This window comes from Sitophilus oryzae, unplaced genomic scaffold (genome assembly GCF_002938485.1).
Source record: "Sitophilus oryzae breed Bouriz unplaced genomic scaffold, Soryzae_2.0 scaffold_41_pilon_pilon, whole genome shotgun sequence".
NCBI classification, from domain to species: domain Eukaryota; kingdom Metazoa; phylum Arthropoda; class Insecta; order Coleoptera; family Curculionidae; genus Sitophilus; species Sitophilus oryzae.
In genome coordinates, this window is record NW_022146996.1 from 1,752,389 (window position 1) to 1,766,719 (window position 14,331).

Sequence of the window (14,331 nt, forward strand, 5' to 3'; positions counted from 1 at the left end):
CAAATACGGCGGTAATTGTAAGGAAAATGAAGATAATGTAACAACAGAAGATGATTCATTACTTGAAAAAGATACAACTGATACCAATTACCTGATATACTTAATGCCAAAACCGGCTGATTAAAACTATTCTTTGGCCACTGACTATTACATGCCAGGAAAGAAAGTATTGTTACGGATTCCGTGGGTCCACTATTTAAACTCACGATAAAATACTTAACGAATTTATTTGTCTCACTCTGTACACACAACTTATACTATTTACAACACAATTTATGCAACTACTGTTACTCTAACGGTATTTCGCGGTATTATCAAACTTCAGATTTCAGACTATCTTCAGACTTCAGACTATCTTCAGACTGCTCCAACTGTCAAAGCGCGGGCCTTATATACCCCATGGCGATGGTTTCTGGAATTTTCTAAAGAATTCTGTAATTTTCTTTTACTTTCTGTCGAATTCGCCAGGTTCCTCAATGCACCGTTGCGGTTATGCAACCAGTAATACACCTTGACCTTAACATTGCCCCCTTCTCAAATTTGATCGTCCCGATCAAGGTTTCCTGTCTGGTATCTCTTCAATCGATCGAGATGAACTACTTTCATCCTTACTTCTAGGGCTGCGCTGAATCCGGTACACAACATCATTTATCCTCTTGATGACTGTATAAGGACCTTCCCATGCTGGAGTTAACTTTGGGGACCTTCCTTTCTTGCGCTGTGGGTTATACAACCATACCCTATCGTGCTGTTGAAATCCCGTAGAATTAGCTCTGAGGTCGTAACGAGCTTTCATCCGGTCACTGGCTAGCGCAATCTTACTTCTAACGGCCTTATGAATGTCCAATAATCTTCCTTCCTAGCGATTCTTTCGAACGACTGTCCAACGCTACCCTGTTCCATTTCTTCCCCAGATCGAGTATTTGGTCCTTGTCTAGCTGCGCAAATCTTACAACGTTGACACCATTTCTTGACATCTTCGCAATAATCCACCCAGTAAAAACGGTCTCTCAGCTTGCTCAAGGTCTTGTTTACTCCAAGATGGGCTGCAGTTTTACCACCATGAATTTCTTCCAATACCTGGGTGACTTTCTTCCTTGGTATCAGTAACTAAGTTGTTACTGTCTTGCCATCCGCACTTTCCCACGTGCGCTTTAACAATCCATTCTCAATAACCAGTGAATTCCACTGAGCCCAGAGAGCTTTGAAAACCAGCCCTCTGTCCGCAATATCCTGCCACGGTGGTTTCTCGCCGTTATCTTCCTTGAGTCGTAGTATTGCTCCGATGTCTGGATCTTCCATTTGATCTTTCCTCAACTGTATCATCGTCCATTGTTCGTCAGTTCTCAGTTTAAAATTCCTTACTCTGATAGTGCTTTCGCGATGTTTCATTTTCTTGCCCAAGGTAGCTCGTCGTCGATCTGGCTCGTTGTCGATAATTTGTACCGTCCTACACGGCACTCAGGGGTTTTCTCCATTTTCCCGAACACAGTCTTCTTGGCATCACCAGGTATCATCACAATTTCCGCTGATCTTGCTTCCATATTTCCTGGTCTCTTCTCTTTAGATACAGAAAATTCCTCATTTCCGATTTTCAGGATGTTTCTATGGTGATCGAACGAAAAACCATGTTGACTGATCACATCCATACCCATGATAAAATCATCTTCAATGTCTGCCACTAAAACGCTATGCCGAAACTTCAAAAAAAGAGGCATCATCTTCAATCCTTGCACTGAGTTAGTCCGCACCAACGATACCATAGCGCCTGTATCCACAGTCATTCGAATTCTTCTACCCTTGACCTTTCCGTTGATCACCAAACTGTCAGCGGTTTTTCCTAGACTCCTAACGGAAAACATCCTAGGGGCTCTGTTTTCTTCAGCCAATACTCGCTCATTAATGTTGATTTCCTGGTGCCTATGTTCTCTCGATGGTAAACGGAATCGCATTTGGATGCGGCAATCCCGTTTGATGTGGCCATTCCTGCCACATCTATAGCAACTTATGTCCTGGGATCTTCCGATGTGCCGATGTTCTCTTGCTGATGAACGGAATGGCATTTGGATGAGGCAATCCCGTTGGATATGGCCATTCCTGCCACATCTAGAGCACCTAATATCCTGGGATCTTCTCTGGTTCTCTGTCTGGGTGTTGTTGCTACTCTTGTTCACTAGTAACTCACATAGTTTACTAAACATTTCCTCCAAACGTATGTGAGAACTCTCGGGCTGTTCATCGACCGTTACCGATCTTATCTTCGGTCTAGGGATGGCGCTAAAAGCAGCTTCAATTTCCAGCGCCCTGACGAGTGCTTCGCTGCTGGTAGAAAATTGGGATATTTGCAGCGCCCTCTGCAATTCGTTGTCCCTCAGTCCGCTGATAAAGCACTGAGCAGCTAGTTCCTCCCTAAATCCTTCCGGTGCTTCTGGATATGCCAGGTGTACCAGCCGACGTAAGTCTGCTTCGAAATCCTGCAGACCCTCTCCGGACCTCTGCAGGCGTGTCTTGATCTGGGCCTCGTAAAGTTGACGTCGATGTTGGTGGCTATATCTTCTGTCCAGTGCAGCAACCAAAGTTTGGTATTCCTGCTGTTGGGCTGCAGGAATAGTTTGCAGCAGTTCCAGAGCAGGGCCACGCAGCGCGATGACAAGTGCCGCTGCTTTCTCCTGGTCGGTCCATCCGTTGGCAGCGACGGCTGCTTCAAACTGGCGGTGGTACATCGTCCAGGTCGTTTGTCCATCGTAGGTCGGGGCCTTAAGGTTCGCAGTTCCAGAAACACCAGATGTCCTTACTTGCACCTTGGTCTTGTGTAGGTCCATCTCTAATTTTTCCATTTTCTGCTGAAGGCGTTCCTCCAGATCTTCTACGGCTTCTTGAAGGTGGATTTCTTGCCTTCTTTCTAGTTCTTCAAAGTTCTTCTTAAGACGGTTTTAATCTTCTTGTCTTTCTTTCTGGCGGTGCGTCTCTATATCTTCTAAAATTTCCCTCCAGTCATTCTTTTGACGGATTTCTAAATTGCCTAAAATTTTCTCAAGCCGGTCCTGTTCTTCTTGTTTTTCTTGTTGTCGTTGTAATTTTTCCTCTTCCTTATCTTTACGTAGTCTTTCTTGTTTTTTCTTGTTTTTCTTGTTGTCGTTGAATTTTCAAATCTTCAAAAATTTTGTCAAGCCGGTCCTGTTCTTCTTGACGGCGTAATTTTTCTACTTCTTTTTCTTCTGCTTTCTCTCTTCTCATATTCTCCATAAAATCGCCCAATAATTTGCTTACTTCTTCCATTTTCTTCGATTGCTCCCTTGTACCAACCATAAAAATACTCTGATTCGGTCTAAAATCTTCCAATCCACTTAATTTCTTCTTAAAATCCTCTTGAATCGCACTTCCGACACCAATTGTTACGGATTCCGTGGGTCCACTATTTAAACTCACGATAAAATACTTAACGAATTTATTTGTCTCACTCTGTACACACAACTTATACTATTTACAACACAATTTATGCAACTACTATTACTCTAACGGTATTTCGCGGTATATCAAACTTCAAATTTCAGACTATCTTCAGACTTCAGACTATCTTCAGACTGCTCCAACTGTCAAAGCGCGGGCCTTATATACCCCCTGGCGACGGTTTCTGGAATTTTCTAAAGAATTCTGTAATTTTCTTTTACTTTCTGTCGAATTCGCCAGGTTCCTCAATGCACCGTTGCGGTTATGCAACCAGTAATACACCTTGACCTTAACAGTATTAAAGATTGTCAAGAAAACGAAGATGCTAGAAAGAAGTGTTAAAAAAATAAACCAGTTGTTGGCAAAATTTGAGAAAAAAAGTGTCAGAAAATATGACAATTCATATATTCCCGATAGGGCCATACTTAACACAAACAAAGCTTATACAGACAATTTGAATATAGATAAATTAAATTCTCTAATTGACAGTTATCAAAATAAAATCGATTTAAAAGTTGTTCCAAAGCTAACGGATGTTGTTCTTAAACCCGAATATTTTTATACAGATCCAGGTCTACCTATACAAATTAACAAATTACATGATCACACTAAAAAAATTAAATTGGACACTGAAGATTTGGAACGTGCTATAGCAGAAGGTGACCTTTTTAAGAGTGAAGATTTATCAATTAGAGAAATTGTTGATACTAGACGAAATGATGATGAATCAAATATAGTAGTTACTAAAACAAACAAGAAACCTATTGATATAGAAAGAACAGGAAAACACGAAAAACAGAAGACACCATTTTTTATTAAGGATCCTAGTAAAAGATTATATTGTGATTCTACAGTTTAGAACAAAAATAATAAAAATTTTGTACATATAAATATTTTTATTGTATAATAATTATTTTAATATTTTATAGAAAATATTGTGAAATATTAAAAATGTTGTATTGAAAATAAAATAGTTTAATTCCATATTTTTACTAGAGTCATTATAATAAAGAAAAAAGAAAGTTTTTACAGTGGTTTTATTGGAGAGGTAAACCGAGTGGTAGATATAACGATTATAACTTAGGAACTAAAAAAAAAATTAAATATACACAAATTATGAATGTACTAACATTATACCGTGAGCGAAATGATTCGGAGGATAATAATTCTAGGGTTGAAATCTTCTTCTTACAGTGCCATACTCTATATTTGAGAGACTGTACAAGGCAAATTTACTTAAGGTGGTTTGCCATTGCCTTCCTTGAGGTGGCGGCTCGTTGGTCGCTCTATTTAGATAAATAAATATTTTTATTTAAATAAATAAAGCGACCGTACTGGCTGGGGATCGAACTCAGTACCTACCGCTCCGCAGATTGACACACTACCGCTAGAGCTACGGCCGGTCACAAAGGGTTGAAATAATTAAAAGTAATTATGACAGATGTACAAACATGGAGGTAATTATAAACCACAAGAAAACATTTTAGAAATAGTAGTGGTTTGAACTAAAGCGCTAATATAGAAAGTATTTAAATAATAGAAAATAAAATTAAACCACACGTGGAAATCCTTGACAAGAAATACAATATAACTGCTAAGCATGCTGGAAACTATAAAAATAATATAAATAATGTAGCTGACAGTTTGTCACAAAAGGACAGTTTTAACTGAACCTAACAGTAAAATTTCTGGATTGCCGAAACAAAATGACAAGACTGAAGATGGTTAGTTAGGTTAGGTTAGGTTAAATTATTGAACATGGAAATTATCAATTATAAATCTAAAAAACACGGCGGTAATTATAAGGAAAATGAAGATAATGTAACAACTGAAGATGATTCATTACTTGAAAAAGATACAAGTGATACCAATTACCTTATATACTTAATGCCAAAACCAGCTGATTATAACTATTCTTTGGCCACTGAATATTACATGCCAGGAAAGAAAGTATTAAAGATTGTCAAAAAGAGGATAGATGGAAGATGCTAGAAAGAGGTGATCAAAAAAATAAACCAGTTTGTTGACAATTTTGAACAAAAGGAAGCTTTGTATTCGCGAGAAAATAAGCATAGAATGCATTAGATCTTTCCTTTATAACATCAGAAAAGGGATACAAATTACCTTATATACTTAAAGCCAAAACCGGCTGATTTATTTTTATTCTTTGGTAACTGACTATTATATGTTAGAAAAGAAAGTATTAAAGTCTGTCAAGAAGACGAAAATGCTAGAAAGAGGTGATCAAAAAAATAAACCAGTTTTTAGCAATTTTGAATAAAAGGAAGCTTTGGTTCCGCTAGAAAATAAGCATAGCATTGCATTAGATCCTTCCTTTATAACATCAGAAACTAAAATTGGAGAAAAAAGAGTTAGAAAATATGACAATTCATATATTCCCAATAGAGAATACTTAACACAAACAAAGCTTATGCAGACATCTTGAACATAGATCAGTTAAATTCTCCAAGTGATAGTTATGAAAATAAAATTGATTTAAAAGTTGATCTGCCACACCTTTTTGAAACACCCTGTATACTTGACAATAATTTTAAAATATGTATCTTAACCTTCTCTATAACTTTTATATTAAACATTTTTTGTAAACCCCGAAGCAAATGAGACCATGTACTTTACTCTATCGTTGACTCACCCTGTACATTATAAATTTTGCTCTACAAAAAAACACAATTAGTTGAAAGTTATGAATAATGATTAATTTAATAGAATAAACATTTATATAAAAAGAACAAAATTTATTATGCTGTAACAAAAATCTAAATCTAATAATATTTATGAGCTACTTTAAATTTATTATTTCAACGTTAAACGTCTTAATATATTCAAAATTAATTTAGTATACATCTAATGCTAATAATGACATAACATAATAGTAGTGTTTTACGTCCTAATGCACAAGTATGTTTTTGTAGTACTAAACAGACCTTTCTCTTTTTGAGGTAGGCCATTGCACCCATGCATCAATTAACAGAGAAACATAAAGATTTGATAATGAATTTCGAAGATTTAGAGTTAAAAATAATAAATATTATTCAAATATCTCCTTGTAATAAACTATCAGATATTATTATGTGAAAATATCGTATTAAAATTATAATAATTACATATGTATTTAACTACACTGAGCCATTTTTGCCTATGTATTTTATTGTGTTCTTGCAATGTCCTTATTTTATTGTTTTCTTTTCGGCCAAAAAGAATAAAAATAAATTAAAAAACTTCAGTAGACAATCAGTAGCTTCCTTGGATTTTTTTACAAGAGGCAAATATTTTATATTATTATTTGCTTTGTGTGAAAAATGCATGCTTCGTTAAAGTTGTTGATTTTTTTAAAGTGGTTAATTCTGTTTATACTTATTTAAATTTTCTTAGTGTTTCAAAAATATTAAATAATATCAAAAATTTTGTTGAAATTTTTATAAGGTCAAAAAATTAAAATGCGTTTGGTTGTATGGTAAAATCAATCCGTTTCTATTATTACTAAGTGTTAGTTACGGTGAGACGTTTATTGTAACGAACAGCATTATAATTATTACTTTTTATAGCAAAACGTAGTCCAAAAGACTACATTTTGTAATAAATACCTAGTGATTATGAGTATAAAAAGTATAAAAAATCAAACATTAATAATAATTTAAGAAACAATATAAAAATAACAAAAAAATTATTTAGTCTCCTCATTTCACCTTCTCCAAATATGTTTTAATAATATTTCTATATATTTATAATTTAATATTAAATATACCGGGTGCGTCCCAAAACGACTCACCCCTATAACTTTTTTATTTGTTCAGATAAAAAAAACGAAATTTGGTATGTTAGTATATGACATAAATTAGAACTGATTGACGTATTTAATTGTTTTTGGTCACTTCCTGTTTCACCGGAAATGATTACAACTTTTGATTTTTAAATGACACTGATAGAAAATTACACTTTGAATAGAATGACATATCATATGTCAACTTTTGATATTTTTGCTTAAAAACAAACCGTATTTTAAATTTCAATCTAGAGTGCCATGGCTGTGTTAAAAATACCAATTTTTAATTAAGAAGCCTTGGAAAAATAGATTTGACCGTCTAATGTTTTCTGTGTAAATGAGGACATATCATATGTCAACTTTTGATATTTTTGCTTAAAAACAAACCGTATTTTAAATTTCAATCTAGAGTGCCATGGCTGTGGTAAAAATACCAATTTTTTATTAAGAAGCCTTGGAAAAATAGATTTGACCGTCTAATGTTTTCTGTGTCTTGTCCTGGTCGGTTAAAAGATGCCCAAATCGTATTTTTAATCCGAGGGGTGTCTCACTCGGGTAAAAAATGTACACGTACTGCCAAAATATCTTTCCACTGCTAAGTGGCTGCCAATGACTATGAAGAAGACTGCCTATGACTGCCATGTAATTATTATAGGCGACTGCCATAAGACTCCCAATGACTGCCAGCGACTGCCAAGAAAATGTACAGGTAATTCCAATAGTGAGACACCCCTCGTTTAATCATATCTCAATTTTTTCAAATGGAACGAGGGTGGCTCATTAACATACACTCACCGGCAAAAAAAATCGGCCACTAAAAACTAGTCCGAATTTCAAAGTTGGATTTCTGACGAACCACTCATTAGATTTTGATGATTTTTTTTTAAATTGTAAATTAATTCCTTCTTAACGGATGCTAGGTCAGAAATTTTTATTCCGAATTTATTTTGAGCATATACAGGGCACAACAATAAGACGAAGTTTTTTGCCCAAACTTTGTAACACCCTGAAGGGTGCAGGAGCTATAGTAGCTATTGCTAATTCAAATCACATTATAGCCTCATCTTTTATGAGCATTTTGATTTTTTTAATCGCGACATTACCTCTGTTTGTATTGGAGATACGCTGCTTTAAAACAAACGCCTCGAAAAAAGCTTTAAAATCAAATCAAACATCAGAACGTAGACGTAAACTAACTAAAACATGAAAGTTAAAAAAATTCACAGATTTTGCAACATGCGCAACCATCATAGGCGTATTGAAAATACCAGATACAAGTCGGCGGTTGTCGGCAATCACCTGTTTTTTTACATTTTATATTAATTTGTGACGTCATTTGGAAGAGCTCAATAGAAATAATTTCGTCATTTGGAAGAGCTCAATAAACCTTGATTGGAAAGCAATTTGACATTCGTGACGTCACCACTCCGGCAGTCTATGGTGCGTCCAGACCTGACGAGCCGAGCGCGAGACAAGAGCGAGATAAGAGCGAGACGAGAGCGACACATTTTCTATCCATTTTTTACGCCAACCTGCCACGAGACAAGCCGAGTGGGATCATAGTGAAAGAAAGCCAAACACATATTAAATTTCAATTGAATATAACAAACGATGGCCAAATAATAACGCATACAGTAATAGATTTTTGTATCTTTAATATGATATTCGGTCTTTAACATGGTATTCATCGTCGGTTTTCCCCCTTTTGGCTGTTTTCCCCTTTATCCCTTACACGACGTTTTTTACATAATGCGTTTTTTAACGTTTTTAGAACAAAATGTTAAATAAAAAAGTTATCGGTAAGGTTAAGAAGCACATTTTAACATTGCTATAGAGTATACAGGGTAATTCAAAAAAGTGTTGAAGATATAACATATTTTCTAATGGGAATACCCTATTTGTTATTTTATTATTGGGTTATACATACGTACAATTCGGTAACTTTTCTTGCCATTTTTTGATATTATATATCTAAAATTAATAGATGTAATAATTCAATTTGTTTAAAGAAATGTTGGATTTCGGTAGGGTAAAAATTATTAGTGACATAAAATTTGTAAATTCTATCAGAAAAAATGATAATACATACGGTGTACGATTTAAAAATTTGAGATTACTTAATTTTAAATGGTCGAAATTTATAAATCAGACCTAATATCTCGCAGTCGGGCGGGCCTACCAAAAACACGTCCAGACTTTCGAGCTTTCTTTGATCGGCCGTTGGAAAACCGACAGGGGACGGATAGCAACGAGGTTCCGTGGGTTGACTCGCGACGCTCTCGCGAGACTCGTCCACACAGCGAATTTGGAATGTCTCGCGCTCGTCTCCCCAGGTTTGGACGCACCATCGTATCGCTGATCGCCATTCGCAAATATATTCCAGATACGTATAGTGAACAAGTGAACCGTTCGCAACGTTAAATAATTTTGATATTTAATTTTTTATCGTGATGGCTTTTATGAAAGTGTATACATAGAATTAATTGCATTAATTTGCAATAGCACTTCGAACCCACAGTTTTGTTATGGAGCCAGATTAAACCAATCAGAATGAGTATTATGTTACCGTAAAAGCCCGAATATTGGTTAAACGTAGAGTTGCCCACATAGGAGCCCGAAATATACCAAAAAGTGGGTCAGTTTCGGTTAAGTTTAGATTAGGTCTATATTTTTATTAATTCAAAACCTAATTAATAATAAAAACAAACTAAATCCTAATTCTAATCTAACCTAAATTCACCCATTCTTTTGCATATTTCCGGCTATTACCTGGGTATTCCTAGGTTTAACTAATATTCGAACTTACGGTGTAAATTTATGGAGGGCTCATAAATTTAAATTTGCCGTACAACAAAATTTCACCAATTTTCTCAATAAAAATTAAAAGTTATAAATCATACTATTTTTTATAGAAATTATGGAATAAGGATGAACGGGGTGCCGGTAGACCAAGAAGATACTTTGAATGTAAGTGTTAATTTATACTCGAATTGAGTTGCCTCACAGTATAGGCATATTTTGAACCCTTACATAGTTACTGTAGATAAAAATAAATTAAAGTATCGTTGGCTCCAACGATAATTTAGTTTGCAGCTTCTTTTCATCATACCTAATAAAAAAACCGCGACAACAACTACTTATAGTATGTACCTACATATGTATTTTTAAACATCATTAAGATATTTAAGTATAAAAAAGTGCCCATAATGTGAGTAGCGGTATTGACGGTTTTTGTTATGAGGAAAATAAGCAGCAAAATATATTATCGACTGCAGCAACTATGTATTCCTAGTTTACATTCAGTATGTCCAATTAATATGGAATATTATACATGCTTTTAAACATTTTCTACCATTATATTTTGATAGTTGAGTTTTTAAAATTATTTGTTAGCTTCTTAAACAAAACAGACCTATAATAATTCAAATCTTTATCATCCAAGACTTTCAAGAATTATGAAGTAATCTCACGTCAATTTTTTTTAAATTATTGCATGTCTTTATTAGTATTTGCAAAATTAACAAAAATATTTTTTTGCATACCTTGCAATTAATATATTTGGTCTAATTTATCAGTTCTGCATCATATCCGAAATTCAGATTGTGTGTGACACAACGAAGAGTGAACGTGCAACGTGAAAGACAAGAAAAATGGCAAGTAAAAAAAAATGTAAAATTTTAATTATTAATTACACAGTCCTCCCTTGAGTTCTTCTGCCTAAAATCTATATTGCCTTCCCTAAGAGTTTAAATATAAATGATTGAAACTCATAACAAGTTTACCACAATTTAAACTTAAGATAATTATTTAATTATAATAATAATAGCTCCCGTATATAGCGTTTAACGCCTTGGGAGTAGCAAGGTACAGCTTGCTATACTAGAGCCGTTCGGTATACAAGGAAGGTAATGTGGCTAGCACTACGCTTCAACCGCCTATTATTATTATCTCAGGATTGTGAATCCCAAGTACTCATTTTAAGGCTGAGTCGACCTAGGTACACAAACTATTTTTATTTTAATAAAAATAGTCGGCTGATGAAATGCCGGGTGTGGGAATCGAACCCACACCTTGAGATTGGTAGACGAGAGCCTGTACCTCTACGCCACCGGGCACCTTCTATATTATTAAATCCATAATTATATTAAAAAATAACACTTACGAAGTTAATAAATATTAACTATTATATACATCATTTAATAATTATTCTGATAAAAACACGCTGGATTTTTTATTTTAGAAATCATACAGGCTATAATCATTAATATGACTATATGTATTAACAATACTTAAATAAAATTTATTTGAAGGAATGCTACTTGAAGTATTAACTCGGAATAATTATTAAAAACTGCTCATCGCGTTATCGATGTCGGCGTCTTGTGACTGTTGTCTGGCTGATTGGCCGTTTAGGTATCTATAGTTTGATTTCAGATAATGCAGATTTTAATGTGCCATTTGTGGTTTTTTATTGGAATTTTTTTACATATTTGGTATACTCTATGAAGTGCTCATGTCCATTTTTCAATTATTAAAGTGCCTATTTAGATACATTTAAAATTAATTAATTAGTGTATAGTAATTGAATTATACAATATTCAAACGGTAAAAACTATCAACTTATCCCAATAAATATTTGACAACGCCTTGGATTCATTTGTTTTAACGCCTGTTGGCGGTGGAAACCATTCTTTGTCCTAAGTTGATAATTAAAAAAATTATAATCATATAAAAAAAATATGTTATTAGTCTAAATTTATTATTTATGTGATTCTGCTCTTTCTCGTATAATTTGCCCTTGTTTCTCATACGGAAATAGTTAGATTTAAATAGCCAAACTGTACCTAACAACCCATGCCTTGACATATTTTCTTTTAAAATAATATCGCTTTCTTTATCCGCCGGTCCAGACTCGACCTTGCCCTATTCAACTTAAGTACGTGTTGACAGGCAGGTTATTGAACCCATGTTGCTTCTAGCATGTCGTTTTTTCAAAGATGGGTCCCATATAAACGCGGCCAGAAGTATTTTCAATACTAAAAAGGTAAATAAATTTTAAGGGACTAATATCTAGTGTCCACTCGTCTGGTGAAATTTCCCGTTTCCATATACCGATTCCAGGCATCCTGGACTGTTGTTCGAAATATACCCAGGGCACAAACAATATTAATCTGTGCCCAGGGTATCGGAGACATAACGTTGACTTCGGCCATCCTCAATTAAAGCCAAAATACGAGCAACATCCGTTACAGATAATGTCATTTTTTAATTTGGCAACCGTTTTTCTTATATTGCAAATACTCATAAATCCCTTTTCGCCTATGTTGCCTTGATTATTTACACATAAAACTTTCTGCCTTTTCCGAGATGAATTCTGAATTTTTCAGAGGCGTTCCTTTTAAAACAGCATGTCTCCAATATAAAAAGAGATAATGTGGTGATTAAAAAAAGAAAATGCTCACAAAAGATGAGGCTACAATGTGATTTAATTTAGTAATAGAAGGGTAATAGCTACTACCGCTGCTGCACCCTACAGGATGTTACAAAGTTCGGGCAAAAAACTTCGTCTTATTGTTGTGCCCTGTATATGCTCAAAATAAATTCGGAATAAAAAGGGAGGAATTAATTTACAATTTAAAAAAAAATCATCAAAATCTACTGAGTGGTTCGCCAGAAATACAACTTTGAAATTAGGACTAGTTTTTAGTGGCCGGTTTTTTTTGCTGGTGAGCAGGGTTCGGAAGTAGTTAATTAAGACGTAATTTACCTGATTAACTACGTGTAGTTTTTTTTCAAAAACTACGGCTTTTCCCGTTCATTAACTACATGAAAACTACATTAATAAACTATGTATTGATATTCTGAATAATTTTCCTTTGTATGAGGTGAAATAGAGATAATATGATGTAAATATTATATTTAAAGCCATATTTCTTCTGTTTTCTTAAACACATTATGTGTTTTTAAAGCTTTAACTTATTATAACCTCACCTCAAACCTTTGATATTTGAAAGTTACATACATAGGTTACATAAACTACATCCTCTACCTAAACTACATTAACTACATGTAATGTAGTTTATGTAGTTTTTAAAAGTAACATGTAGTTTTCCGAACCCTGCTGGTGAGTTTATTTGGAAAAGCATTTGTTTACGAATAATTTGATACCACACACTTGGTATTTCGAGTCAAATTGTCGTTATAAACAATACAAAAAATGTTTATTTTTAATTCTCCATCTAATAAAAAAATAATATACAGGGTGTTCCATTTAAAAAAAAAACAGAGAAAAATTATTTTATAATTTATAAAATTTGGCGTAGAATTTTGAACACCCTGTATGATTTAAGATTACGATATTTAGAGTAAAGTAAGTTTTATGATCATCTAAACTAAATACCTAATGTAGTTTTTATTTCAGGATAGTTCTTGTATATTTAAATTTTTTTTTTAAGAAAAGCTAAAAAATATATATTTTTTATTTATTTGTTAATACCTCTGAAATTATCGAAATATATTTACTCATATCTCAGGATTATATTAAGTGATCTGAAAGGAAGCCAAAAAATGCAATAATACTGCATTCATTTAAAAAAAATCATGCCGATCCACTCACACTTTTTTGAGCCACCCTATAGAAGTTAAAATATTTTCCTGAAATATATCCTTGTACATACCTTAGGTTTGCATTTAAACAAAATTCTCAAGTTTTTTTATTTTAGAAGCTACAGATGCGCGACGCATTATTGCCGGACCCTATATAGAAGCTTCTCTAGCAGCACAAAATAGACAGGATGGAAAACAACGATGACGTCACCATACTCTTTTGAGACTTAAAGGACGAGAAGAGAGATTTACTGAAACTGATCTGCAGCTTTTGGCACACACTGTAGTATATGCAGTGCATAATTTTGTATGAAAAGTAGAAATCAGATAGAAAGAAAAAATATATTTAAATTAAAGTAGTAGTAATATTAAAGATATATAAAAAAATATATTTTTCCGTATAATTTATTTGTGATAATTCTATAGCCTAAAATGCTAATCTGAGCCATTTTAAATATCATAATGGAAATTTCACTTGTGCAGTCTGGCCA